General features: G+C 47.4%; 1 protein-coding gene across 3 annotated transcripts in view; it reads right to left on the reverse strand.

Annotated features, from left to right (window-relative positions):
• Window positions 1-10463, reverse strand: part of PTP4A3 (protein tyrosine phosphatase 4A3) — a 149602-nt gene extending 139139 nt beyond the window's left edge. For 2 of the 3 annotated variants that reach the window (XM_061607057.1, XM_061607053.1), the window contains exon 1: window positions 10275-10463. The gene's annotated coding sequence lies outside the window, so the exon portion shown is untranslated. Of the gene's footprint in view, window positions 1-9697; window positions 9826-10274 lie in introns of those variants that run through there. The other variant, XM_061607056.1, reaches the window with a different exon arrangement.
• Between the last annotated feature and the right edge of the window lie 3257 nt (window positions 10464-13720).

Genomic DNA, 13720 nt, shown 5'->3' on the forward strand with positions numbered 1-13720 from the left:
TCACCGCATTGTGATTGATAGCTTGTCAACTACAACAATCTAAGAGGAAGATAAAATGTTATTTTTATTAAAATTAATTGGGGTGGGAGGAAGAGATTTAGAAGACCAAACTGTGAAAGACCTACAGAGAGTATCGCCTTATAAAAATTCACAGAATAAACTTGCTCTGTGTAAAGTGGGAGTTCAGGAATCCTTGGAGAAAGCTGAACAGCACACACTCAAAATCTTGTAGGTTTTCAACAGTTTCTGGATTAAAGAAGCCCCATCAATTTGCAATTAAATTGTTATTATATGTAACCAACCATCCTGTGTGGATACTAAGAACCCTAGGTACTAGGGTAGGGGCAATGCCAACCCAGCCCCCTCCCCAAACCATGAGAAGAGCATCCAATGCCTTCACACAACCAAGATTCAGATGCTGAGATGAAGGGCCTGGCCACATAAACAAGAAACTCCAAGATTCAACAAGCCAGGACTGCTAGCTGACCTTACACCCTGGTTCACTGTAGCTTACAAATCCTGGTTTATAAAGGAGCAGCACACTAGGATCATGGGGTTTGGGTGCTTTGGATACCTAACTGTGGATTCCCCCTCCTTTTTTTCCCCACCTCTTGTGCTAGGGAGGAGCAAAACAGGAGTAACAGGGCAGAATGCACCAGCGTGCAGTTCTCCTGCGACAAACCATGATACGTGTGGGGTAAAGGATGTAGCACAGTAAATGAGCATCCGCTTTGCAAGCAGAATCCCCTACGTCCAATCCCTGGCATCACCAGGTAGAGCTGGCAATGTCCCAGGTCTAAAACCCTGGAGAGCTGCTGACAGTCAGAGTAGACAGTACTGAGCTGGATGGACCAATGGCCTGATCCAGTATAAGGCAGCTTCCTAAGTCACCAGCCATGCCTTGTCATGAGATGCAAACACAGCCAATGTTTCCATGGCTCTTTCACACGTTACATGCCAAAACAAAAAAAGAGGGTTTGTCATGAGTATTAAACTTACCAGAGAACATCACCACAAATTTTGTTTTAAGTGTGTACACCTATGGACATACAATGGGAGTATAACTAATGCACACAACCTATAGGAACTAGTCTTAAAGGACTTAGGACCAGCTGAGGTTCCGTGTCAAGTGTACACAAACCTTCACTTCCTGTCCTGTATATGTGTGAAATGGCTCAACTAAGACGAACGAGTATACCTCCACAATACGCACATTCAACATATCCTAGGTAAGATTTGCAGTGGTGTTTATCCCCTAAGATAGGCAATACAGAAAAAGAGAGACCATCTCTGACAATAAAAACTTGAAAACTAACTGTTAAGAAAAGCTATATGGAATATTTTACTGTACTATGTCAAAAACATGTAGCCACCTATCACAAAATGAAAATACAAAGAGAGGATTTCAGCACATTATTTAGCTAAGTACTGTCTTTGGATCCGGCCAGCAAATGACAGATCATTGCTGAATCTCCATCCCTTGAATGGACTGTAAGCCAAGACTGAAAAGAATTAAGGACTGTTATCCCAGTGCATCCGACTTCCGTCAACAGCTGGAGCCCACCAATTCTGGCTGGTCTTGACAGACAACCAGGGACAGTCAGAGTGGTGTATCAGTTAGAGTGGTAGGCAAAGACCTACGAGACTAGGGTTCAAATCCCTACTCAGCCATGATGCTTGTGATGTCCCTGTACATATAATACTGTAAATATGGCAAGTGTGGGTTTATTAGAGTAAACGAGGTAAGTGGACTGAGTGAGAGGGGGGAGTACATGGGTTGGAATGTTGCTGAGCATTGTATTATGACTGGCTGAGCGTTTGAGTGTCTGAAGGTATAAATGGGAGGATGACAGTTGAGAGAGGAGGGGAGAAGTTGGTTGGTTCAGTTGGTTGGTTTTGGGAGGCTTTTGTTGGGTGGACTGGATTAGGTGGGTAGTGAGGCAGGTTATTGACGACTAGAAACATAAAGAGTAATGCAGCTTATGAAACCACACGCTTGTTGACAATACCTTTAAGTAATCTTGTTATTCCCTGTGTATATAAATAAATATTTCTCGGTTTACCTAATGTCTGATCCTTGGCTGGGTTACACAGACCAGAAGGGTGGGCAGGGCATATACCAAGGTTGGGAAACAGTATCAACAGTGGCAGCGGTGAAGAGATAGTGTAACATCATCAGGTATCCAGAGCAACACAGGGCTGTATTCTTTATAGGCACAAAGATACAGGGGGGTTGTTGTGGCCTGCAAGTGCACCCAGACACAAAGTAGCAGTAAGCCAGGAGGAGACTAAGCCACAGTCTCAAGGCAACATTGTTTTACAGGGAGTGTCTGGTGGTGCTGCCTAGCAGTGGGATCTTGACAGATCTTTGCTAGAGCCGGTTAAGGAACCGTTTTTGAGAACAGGACCCTGAGGTGGGACCATGACAAGGTGGTGACCACAGGTGGGGGCCTGACAAGTGGTGGCAGGAGGTGGGATCCTGACAATGCTCACTGGGTGACTTTGGGCCACTCACTGCCTCTCAGCCTAACCTACCTCACAGGGCTGTTGTGCAGATAATATGGAGGGGGCGGAGCCATGTATGTCACCTTGTGCTCCTTGAAGGAAAGAGGAGATATACATATAAAAAATAATATGATAAATAACCACCAAAAATGTGTGGCCTCTGGTAGGAGCATGTCACCAACTTTATGCTTCACCTCAAAAATGCAGTGTAAGGTCATGGACACTCCCCAAATTTCGATTCCAAGCCTGGGAGAGGACTCCACGCAATGTGAAAAAACAAGCTCCCCACCTCATCCCACTGCTTTCACTCTGTGTCTGGCAGGTGCTCTAACTGTCCGACACACAGAGCGACAAAGCAAATCCTGCGTTTCCTTCAAACTTTGGGGCTCAGAAGAGGATGAGGAGGCATCTCCACCTGCAACTCCTAAGCTGGATAGAAGCACTGGACTCATCACAATCGCCACGGCGAGCGAACGCAGTCAACCGTGCCTGTGGAACGAGCAAACTTCCAAGCAGCCCAAAGGTGCAGTCATGGTAGGCCTATTGTATCGATGTTCCTACTCCCGACCGCCGGACTTGCCTTTCTAGAGGACATTTGCAATATAGACACCACAGCTGCAAAAGCAACTCCTAGGAATGCCGTTTCTCCCTGCCTCAGCCCTGGAATTTAGAGGAAGGCATTGTACATGTAGACTACAGCTGCCAAGACATTCTTGTAGTTCAAAGTGACCCCCTAACCTATAGCAATTTCTTCTGACATACAGACAAGTCTTGTGACAACACCTGGCTGTAGGTCTCCCACAGTGCAGATCCAGCACTTGACACTATCTGCAGACGGTGCAGAATGACGCATGAAGACCTTCAACAGTAATGCATTATTTTTAAAGCGTATAATCTGCAAAGGGGTTTTATAGGGGGTTGCATGCCAGATTCTCTTGCCTAGGGCTCAGTGGGGCCCATGATTCTAACCTAACATAGGAATAAAAAAAAACTGAAAAATGGAATACGGCTTTGCATAATTGTCAGGATTCTCAGCTTTCACTTTTAAAAAGCCGACCTTCTATGACAGGTGCAGGGAACCTGCGGTCCTTCAGATGTTGCTGAACTATTGCTGTTAATGTTCATTAAATGGATATCCTGACCTTGCTCCAAAGGAGCTCAGGATGGCAAACAAGCAATAAAACAATTAAAATATATTTAAAACAATTCTAGTAAAGATGCAGAATGGAATAAAGGTCTCAGTCTACAACTCCCAACATTCCTGGCCACCGGCAATGCTTGTTAGGGCTGATAGGAGTTGTAGTTCAGCAACATCCAGAGGGTTAAAGGCTCCCCACATCTGTCCTAGGCCATGGACAGGTAGCCTATGGGTCCCCAGGTGCTGCAGGACTTCAACCACCTCCATCCATGGTCACTGGCCATGCTGACCTGGGGCTGATGGCATAGGGAATCCTACAACATCTGAAGGGCTACAAGTTTCCTACCCCCACTGGAGGCCTTATGTTTGTGAAGAATATTTGAGTGTGTGGAGAATGTGTGGTGAGAACTCAGAAGCTAGAGCGGCTGACTAAGTAAAACTGCTGGCTGGCAAGGAGGAGAACTCTAGATTCCTCAAGTGTTCCTTGCCCTTTGCCATGATTACAAAAAGCAGAATAAATTATGCAATACCACTTGTTTTTACTCTATTTTGTGATGCTTGTGCTAACCCACTTTTGACTATCCAAGGAATGGTGGGAATTATTTCACATAAAGTGTAAATCTGTTTGACTTGTATAATTTAATACCGATTGCAAAGTTTCTTTTCTTATCAGGGGTTACCCGGGGGGCAAGAATGTTGAGGATTGTCAGGACGTGCACACATGCACTATACACACACCACACAATCTACGCTTGTGCCCAACACGGTCTAAACTGCAACCAATTCCACACCCAGATTTCATTAAAAGATCCACCACTCATAATGTCACCATTGGATTTCAGATTATAGGGAACATGGACCTTCCCTGCCAGATGCTAGTTTTTAGGATTGCAGTACAAGAACCTTGAGATTTAAGAATCAAAACTACCCAACTGCTAAGGAATCCTAGTAACAACACTGAATATATTTGCAGACAAAGGGTTAGGCAATTCTCAGTTATCCTCACAACTACCTAATATGAGGAATGTTAAGCTGAGTAACAGTGTCCACAGCTGAGCAAGAATTTTAGCCTGACATCTCCTAAGGCACAGATGGAGATCCCAGTCCCAAGACATACCTCTTTACTGGAGCCACAGGGGCTACCACTGCCACCCTGTGATGGTTAGCATTACATAATGTCACATCACATGCTTCCCTGTCCTTGCGCAACATCGTTGGTTGTTCAAGGGAGCATGTGATATGAGAAGGATTCCCAAACTGCGGCCCATGGACCACCAGCAGATGGCAAACTTCATTCAGGTAGTCCAAGGTATCTGTGCATTTGTGGTTGAAAATGGGATACGGCACGTTTGTCACACTGAATATTCATACTGGTTTTTAATTGCATTTTTATTGCTCATTTCATACGGAATTGCAATTGCTACAACAGACAGTAAAAAATCATTAAATGGTCCACCAAGACACTCATCAATTTTCAAGTGGTCTACGGGGGGAAAGTTTGGGAACCGCTGTGTTATGACAATGTCACACCCTAGAATAAATCACTCATAATGTGCTGCAACTACGGCCCACAGTTCTGCTTGCTGTCATCCCCAAGGAGTTCCAGCCTTCCTCTCCAGCTTGGAGATGGGGAGGGATCATCTCCACAGCTACGTTCTGAAATTCAGGACAACTCTGGAGAAGATCCCCACCCTCCTCTCCAGTTCCCAGCTAAAGACAACAGCTTGGGGAAGCTATTTGAGCTCTACATAACTTTAAGCACCTCACCTGCCCAACATCAGAACCAACCCCTTCCTTTGTTCCTCCAGCTTCAGAGATGTGGGTTTTCCAGAAAATTTCCCTATGCAAATTATGCTGATAATTTGCATATTTTTTGGTTTGCATGGAAAATTTTTCTGATGTCTTAGTAATCTAATTTGGTGTGTTTATTTTAGTTGTCCTTAGTTAACAAAGCCTTTGTGATCGCCAAGCTGTCCAATAATGTGTTTGCAATTGGCATCTATTTACTATTACTAATTGACTTACAAAATGGAAAACTTCCCATGGAAAAATAAAGCCCTGGAAAATTTTCTGGCCCATATCACTTCCCAGCTCCGAATCTGGAGATGGAAAAGGGTGGAGGCGGGTATCAGCCCACTTTCCGAAGCCCTGTGCAAACGGAGATACAATCCCCTCAAAACAGCTGCCACTTTTGGCATCATGCCAAGAACAAACCCAAAGGGGTGGGGCCATAGTTCAGGGGCAGAGCATCTCCTTTGCATGCACAGGCTGCCAGGTTCAATCCCCAATGGCATCTCCAGGTAGGTCTGGGAAGGCCTCTCTGCCTGACACCTTGGAGAGTCGCTGCAAATCAGCATGTACAACACTGAGTTAGATGGACCAATGTTCTGACTCAGTATAGACTCAGCAGCTTCCTATGCAGAGGGGAGGGTCCGTGGCAGCGATTACAAACTTTGTGGGCCCTTGGAAGCAGCATTTACTCTGTAACGTAATGACATCACACCCCACATCTGCCCGCAAGGAGCTACCAATAAGCTACCGTACTTGTGGCGTGATGTCACACCAGGCAGTGCATGCTACCACACATGCGCAGGAACCAGGAGAGAACTCGAAACGGAGCTGCCATTTTTGGCAGAAGCTCTGTGCTGAGCACAAACCCAAATCTCTAGCAATTCTATGGCGGTACTGAAAACAAATTCAGAATTTAGGAGTTTGCTGGGGTGGTCCAAAGGCACCCAGCCTAACCTTTTATTTCCATCTCATCCCTTTCACTAAGTCCATCAATCAGCGCAGAGCAGGAATTTGGAAGAAGTTCTCATAGATGTGCACTTAAAACAAATTATTAATTAGCGGACCCCACTTGGCTCCATGTACAAAGTGAATTTTGGACACACAAATGCAGATGAAGGTTTTAGCTAAGTAAATGGAGCACACAACTAGGAGAGTAACTGGGCAAACAAATTAGTCACTGAACGTGCTTACAAAGAGACATCATATAATTTACTGCCAGAGGTGAGCTATTTCTTTAAGTTGATAACCACCTATGGAGAAAAAACACAGGTTTGTTGTAAAAATCCCTTTCCCTTTGGGTTGCCAAGGCGGACTCAGCAGTGGACCTCACAGCCATTCATGCACTCACATACTCCACTGGGTGCTACCATCCTGGTGCCAGGTAGTTAATTTAGGAAATGCCCTGTCTACCAGAGACAGATGGCATTTCATTCAGGGTGATAGCGAAGATTCACACACCCCTTCTGACCCCTTTTTTTCCCCTGGATCTGTTAAGTAACTTGCCTAGAATTAATTACCATGTGGCCATTCATAAGTGCTCCCATATCTTGACCACTTTGCCCAATTTTCATAAGGACCACACCCAGGAATCAGGTACTACACATGTGACGTTCAGAACAAGAACTCTCCATGGCCCATCCAAGGCATTGTCAGATGTTCCTGCCTGAAAGGAGCAAGCTTAGTGTTTTAGGACTGTGTAATTTTCCAAACAGAAATCATGTTGATTACAACTGTGTGCATGTTCCTCCCCGCTTTTTAATCCCATCACGAATCCTTTTGCCCATTTCTCTGTAGATCCCGATACAACTCCTTAAACTAGATGTTATCACTGGCAAGTTTGGTGCCCGAGAAGCGACACCCACCCAACTGGCTGTTCTGCCATGATCCTTGGTTACACACAGCTGAAAAGTCTGATCAGCGAGGACTAGGCTGGCTTGTCCACATACACCTCTTCTCCAGAAACTAGCTTTCCCTCCAAGATGACTTCATTTGTGGTGGTTGCAAACAAATCACGAAGCTGCTGACAGCCTGTTTTACAAGCAGGAAGTTCAAACTGGGAAAGATCCAGGCACATAACCAGTCTCTCCCTCACAACAGCCTCTTCCCTTGCAGACACAAGAGCAACTTACAGAAATGTAAATATTCCATCCACCTTGGTTTACCCCAATGGCGGACCAGATCCTGACCTCCCCGAACTGCCGTGGACCATTCTGACAGGTCCATCACTGAAGCATTTTCCATCGCCCGCACAGTTTGAAATCAAACCATGCGATCAATGGCTCAGACTTATGCAGGCACCAATGATCAGCATTGACTGGCAACGCCTGGAAACTCCACTTCCTTTGCCCTGATGATCTGAAAACAAACCGTGTAGGCAAAGGCCCAGAGGCTTGCAGGTACCTGCTTTCTGCAGGGAGCCATGTCTTTTTGTGCATGGCTTGGAGAAAATGGCCCCGTGGCCAAATTAGGCCTGGGGGCCAGTGGTTCTCCACTATTAGTATGTCCCATCCCACTCTTGCTCACCCTACATCTAGCCTTCCAACTGACAGACTGACCAAACAGCCAGAGAAAGTTTCTAACCAAATGTCTTCTCGCCTCCTCCTCTGGGGAACACCTCCACAACTACCCACTTAAAACCCTTTAAACATCAAAGCCTTATTGCCAGAACTCAACTCCACCAGCTCTCCCATGAGACACAAAGATGGCCTCATTGTAAGACTGCTTTCAAAGCAACCTGGGAAATTAAGAGAAGGGCCATAGCAGAGTGGTGGAGCATCTACTGTGTGCATGGAAAAGGTCCCCGGTTCAATTCCCCACACAGCTGGTGTAGCACGGTGGGGAGGAGAGCCTGGCTGGGAGTCCAGAGTCTGTGAGTTCAAATCCCCGCTCGTGTCTCCTGGGTGTCAAGGGCCAGCTAAAGATCACCCCCACAGTGAGTGGCTCAGGGATTACGTGCCCTGCCACCTGTGCAGCCGTGGGCAAGCTGCATAGTCCCAGTTGTCCCCCAGCTGGCAGTTGGGGACAAGGAAGGGGCTGGCTTGTGCAGCTGTGGCAAGCTGAGCAGGCCCTAGCCAGCTGGGGAGGACTAGCCTCAGAGGGAGGCAATGGTAAACCCCCTCTGAATACCACTTACCATGAAAACCCTATTCATAGGGTAGCCATAAGTCAGGATCGACTTGAAGGCAGTCCATTTCATTCATTTTCAAATCCCCACAATGTCATCTCCAAGTATGAATCGGAAGGGCTCCTTGTCTGAAACCTCAGAGAGCAGCTGCCAGTCAGGGCCTCAGTCTGGAGCAGCTTCCTCTGTGAGGCTAATCTACCAGCAACTATTAGTCTTGGCCTGATTAGAACCTCCACATGCAGCAATAACACAGAAAACAGAAGGGGACTATTGCCTCCGTGCCTCGCTTGTGAGCTTCCTCCAAAGCGTTTGGCTGACAGACTGGATGCACCTTTGGCCAGATTTTCAAGGGCTGTTCTGATGTAAAGGCTAAACAATTTCTTCTTCAACACACCGTCTCCCGCCCCCGCCCCCGCCCCCAAAACAAAGCAACTGGGGTGGAACAGCTCCAAACAGTCTCCCAACAGCCTAAAATCTTTTCAGTTGCCCTTTTGTAGTGAGGACTAATGAACCTGCGAGTGTCGTCAGCTATACTAGCCCATTTATGCAACTAGAGCATTTGGCTGGGCTGAGGGGAACTATAGTTCAGAGCACCTAGAGGGCACCGGGTGGGCAAGGGCTGGTTAACACGATAAATGAAACAAAAGAAAGTTTTCGGGTTGACCTCAAACCTCAGGACTGAGCCACGCAACCCAGCTGGCGCACATCAATCAGGACTGTGACATCAGATGACATCAATCAGGGCTGTGTTCAAATTAAAGCGAATCAGGTCTGGGGCTGTTTCCGCCATCCATGCGACTAGATTCATCTTGCAGACGCTATTCTAGCGCTCAGCACCTCTGAGGTTGTACAGCAAAGAGATGTGAGTGGGGTACCCTGTCAAATGATCACACCAGCCCTTCATCAGACTGAACGCCACATGGCTGGGCTCAGCCCACATTCCGGGGTGCTCCAGTTTGTGCTGACAGCACGACAAAAGCTCCCTGTCCTCCAGCAAATGGCACAGCAACCCCCCCACCCCCAAAATCATGCCGTTTGCACTGATGGCGAATCATTCAGGTGGCCTTCCCCTCATGCGCAAGCACGGTGCAATCCAACATAAAGAGGAAAAAGAAAAGCGTCTGGCTACAAAGAACTACCGTGCAAATTGCCACTCCGTTGCATGCGACACCCTCCCGTCCAACACGGCGAAGGTCTTCCCTCGATCCTCAGCTCATCCTAAGGTTGCCCCCCCCCCGAAAAGTCGGGGCGGCGAGAGTGAAGGCGGAGGCTTCTGGGGAATTCTCTGCTGGGTAGCGTGTTTCACCCCACCTCCAACGCATGCGTTTATAGATTTTACCGCGCGCGTAACAGGCGGGCGTCTGCCGTCCCCCCACTCCCCTCCTGCACGTCACCCACGCACACAAGCAAAATAAAACTAAAACAAAGCAATCCCTTCCCCGCCTGCTTACAATGTTGCAGACCTACCCAAGATCGCAGACGGAGACCGCACGTGTGTGCAAGAAGCCCTGCCTTGCAGTACAATGAGCTAGACAATGCAAACATACATTGTATGCCTCTTTTTCTCTTATGCAGTACGCCTATATATATAGATATATATAGATATGCAAACAACACACACACACACTGCAATTCGGTGCAATACTGTTTCTGATCAAAGCGGAGAAAAAAAACAAGAAAAGACACACACGCAGCCCACCTCCCTCGTCCACTGACCTGATCTGCCCGCTGCCTGCTAAGCCAGCCAGCCGCCCCAGCAACAGCAACGCAGCCTCGCAACTCCCGCGTGCCACATTGGGCAAGAGAGCGAGCAGAGTGCGCTCGGAGTGCGCGCGCACGCACGTGCCTCAATATTCCACGCCAGCGCGCAACCCGAGGACGAAAGGAATGGGAGGGGACGAGAAAGAAACTGCGAAGCAGCGAGCAGCGAGCGTGCGTGCGCGCGCGCGCGCACGTGGAGGGAGGAAGAAAGGAAGGGAGGGGTAGCAGAGAACCAATCAAAGTCCGCTCCCTCTGGCGCCCAACCTCCTCTCTTTTTCTCCGAAGGGGAATTCGAGGAATGGAGGCGGCTGAGATAAGAGAGAGAAACAGACGCTGGTTCTGTGGTCACGTGAGGGAGGTAGAGAAGCAAAGGAGCCAATCAGAAGCCAGCTGGGAAAGGGCGGGAAAGAGAAGGGGACTCTGTGGGAAAGGAGGACAGCTGACTGGAGCCACCTTTCATCCTCTCGACACCATCCGCACAGGCAGAAATTCAACTGATCAAGCTTCAGCAACCACCACCCAAAAAAGCAGTGACGATGTAGTTGATGGGAAAGGAAGCTTTACCTGTTGGACTCCTGCCTGTCATGCAGCTTCAAAAAAAAGCATGCAAATCCCTATATTTAAAATAAAAAAAGAAATAGTAGGTAGCCTCCTTTTGATGAGGAAAAGAGGAAATTGGTTTGGGGAAAAGATTTAATAAGCATTTCCTTGCACCTCATTAATAAAAATGTTGAAGAGCACTGGGCCCAGGAAGGAGCCCTGTAATACCCAACTAGCTACCTCCCCCAGTTTGAGGAGGAACCATTGATAAGCACTCTTTGAGTACGATTCTGTAGCCAACTGTAGATCCACCTTATAGTTGTTCCATCCAGCCCACATTTAACTACCTTGCTAATCAGAATATCATGGGGCACTCTGTCAAAAGCTTTGCTGAAGTCAGGATATATTATGTCCACAGTATTCCCACAGTCTACAAGGGAGGTTACCCAATAAAAAAACCAAGATAAGATTAGTTTGGCTGGATTTGTTCTTGATGAATCCATGTTGACTTTTAGTAATCACTGCATTGTTTTCAAGGCGCTTACAGACTGACCAAGCCAGTGTGGCATAGTGGTTAGAGGGTTGGACTACAACCTGGGAAATCAGGGTTTGAATCCCCACACAGCCATGAAGCTCTCACTGGGTGACCTTGGGCTAGTCAGTGCCTCAGCCTCAGAGAAAGGCAATGGTAAAACCACCTCTGAGTACTGCTAACCATGAAAACCCTATTCATAGGGTCGCCATAAGTTGGAATCGACTTGAAGGCAGTCCATTTCATTTACAGATTGACTGCTTTATAATCTGCTCCAGAATTTTCCCAGGGATCAATGTCAGACTGACTCGTCTGTAGTTCCCAGGTTCCTCTTTTTTGCCCTTTCTGAAGATAGGGACATTAGTCCTCCTAGTCATCTTGCACTTCACCCATCCTCCATGATCTCTCAAAAATAATAGACAGCAGTCCCAAGAATTCTTCAGCCAGTTCTTTCAGTACTCTAGGATGCAGTTCATTGGGCCCTAGAGATTTGAATTTGAATTCATTCAAAATGATTAGGTATTCCTTGACCATTTGTCTGTCAATCTCAAGTTGCAATCCTGCCCCTTCAACTTCATGTTTCCCAGGAGGGTCATAGACCCTCTTTTGGGGGAAGACTGAGTAAAAGTAGGAATTGAGCACTTCTATCTTTTCTTTGTCATCTGTTACGATTTTGCCATCCTCATTGAGTAGCTGTACTGCTATTTCTTTTCTCTGTCTTTTACTTTCTTCATGGTAAGTGAGGGTAAGGATTCCGGCTTTATAGAATGGGAACGGACTGCCTTCAAGTCCATCCCAACTTATGGCGACCCTATGAATAGGGATTTCATGGAAAGCGGAATTCAGAGGGGGTTTACCATTGCCTCCCTCTGAGGCTAGTCCTCCCCAGCTGGCTAGGGCCTGCTCAGCTTGCCACAGCTGCACCAACCACCAGCCACTGCCAGCTGGGGGGCAACTGGGCTCCTTGGGACTATACAGCTTGCCCATGGCTACACAGGTGGCAGGGCACGTAACCCCTGAGCCACTCACTGTGGGGTGATCTTTAGCTGGCCCTTCACACCCAGGAGACACAAGTGGGGATTTGAACTCACAGACTCTGGACTCCCAGCCAGGCTCTCCTCCCCACTGTGCTATACCAGCTTTACAGAGTAATCCAAATAGCGGGGAGCTGGAGAAGGAGGAGCTGCTGGAAAGTTCATTGAGATCCTTCTCCTGCTCGGGAGCTGCTGACCTGGCTGAATGTCGGTTCTGCTGGGAGTAGGGTTTGCCAGATTCATGGCCTGAGACTGATCCTGTATCTTTAGGAGAAGAGAAAGTCAGCCAAGTGCAGGTGTTCTTGCAACCCTGTAATGGGAAAAACCACAAGGTGGAATTCTCCCTTCCCCCTGCATAACTTTTAAAGATACAGAAGACCTTTCGGTTGCCAGGCCCAGTCCAAGAGGTCTTCTGTATCTTTCAAAGTTGTGCAGAGGGAATGGAGAATTCCACCTTGTGGTTTTTCTCATTGCAGGGTTGCAAGAACACCTGCACTTGGCTGACTTTCTCTTCTAAAGATACAGGATCAGTCTCAGGCCATGAGCCTGGCAACCCTAGTTGGGAGCCATGCACACGAACCATCAGGGAAGCACTGGCTCCCATGAATCAGCTTCCTGGGAAGTAAGTGCTCCCCTTAGAGGCCCATTACAAGTTTTTACTCCACTGGCCTTTTGGCCAGCAGTGTTTCAGGATGGAGCAGAACCCGGGGAAGGGCTCTGAACACGAGGAGGATCTTGTATAAGTCCCACACACACACACAACTCCTCCACACCCTGTTGTCATGGCTGCTGCAGGGGCTTTATTAGCTGGGCTGTTGGCTGCTGGCAGCACCTCGGCAGAGGGCTGGTGCTGGCAGAGCCCACCTCAGCAGGGACCCTGCCAGTGTAAGCAGGGATCCATGGCATCCAACTCACCCCAGCCCGGCAGAAAGGTGAGTTGGATTGCACCCTTAGCTGCTTATGTTTTACTCTGTACATTGCTCTGAACTGCTCAAGGCAAGCTATGATAAAAAATAAATAAAGTAATAATACAAATAGGTTTGAGTTCAAGTAAGTTTATGCCCAAAATAAATTTGTTGGTCTTGAAGGTGCCATGAGAGTGACAAGATTCTTTGTTTTAAGGTATCAGTAAAACAAAAACAATCTTTTAAAAGTGCCATCTTATGCATGAGCTCAATAAGACTTACACCTGAGTAACTGTGTATAAGATTGCAGCCTAGCACAGTCATCTATGTGTCTACTCAGAAGTAAGTCCCATTGACATCCTAGGTTAAATGGGTATAGTGCTGCAGTTT

This window comes from Rhineura floridana, chromosome 1, assembly GCF_030035675.1.
Source record: "Rhineura floridana isolate rRhiFlo1 chromosome 1, rRhiFlo1.hap2, whole genome shotgun sequence".
NCBI lineage: Eukaryota > Metazoa > Chordata > Lepidosauria > Squamata > Rhineuridae > Rhineura > Rhineura floridana.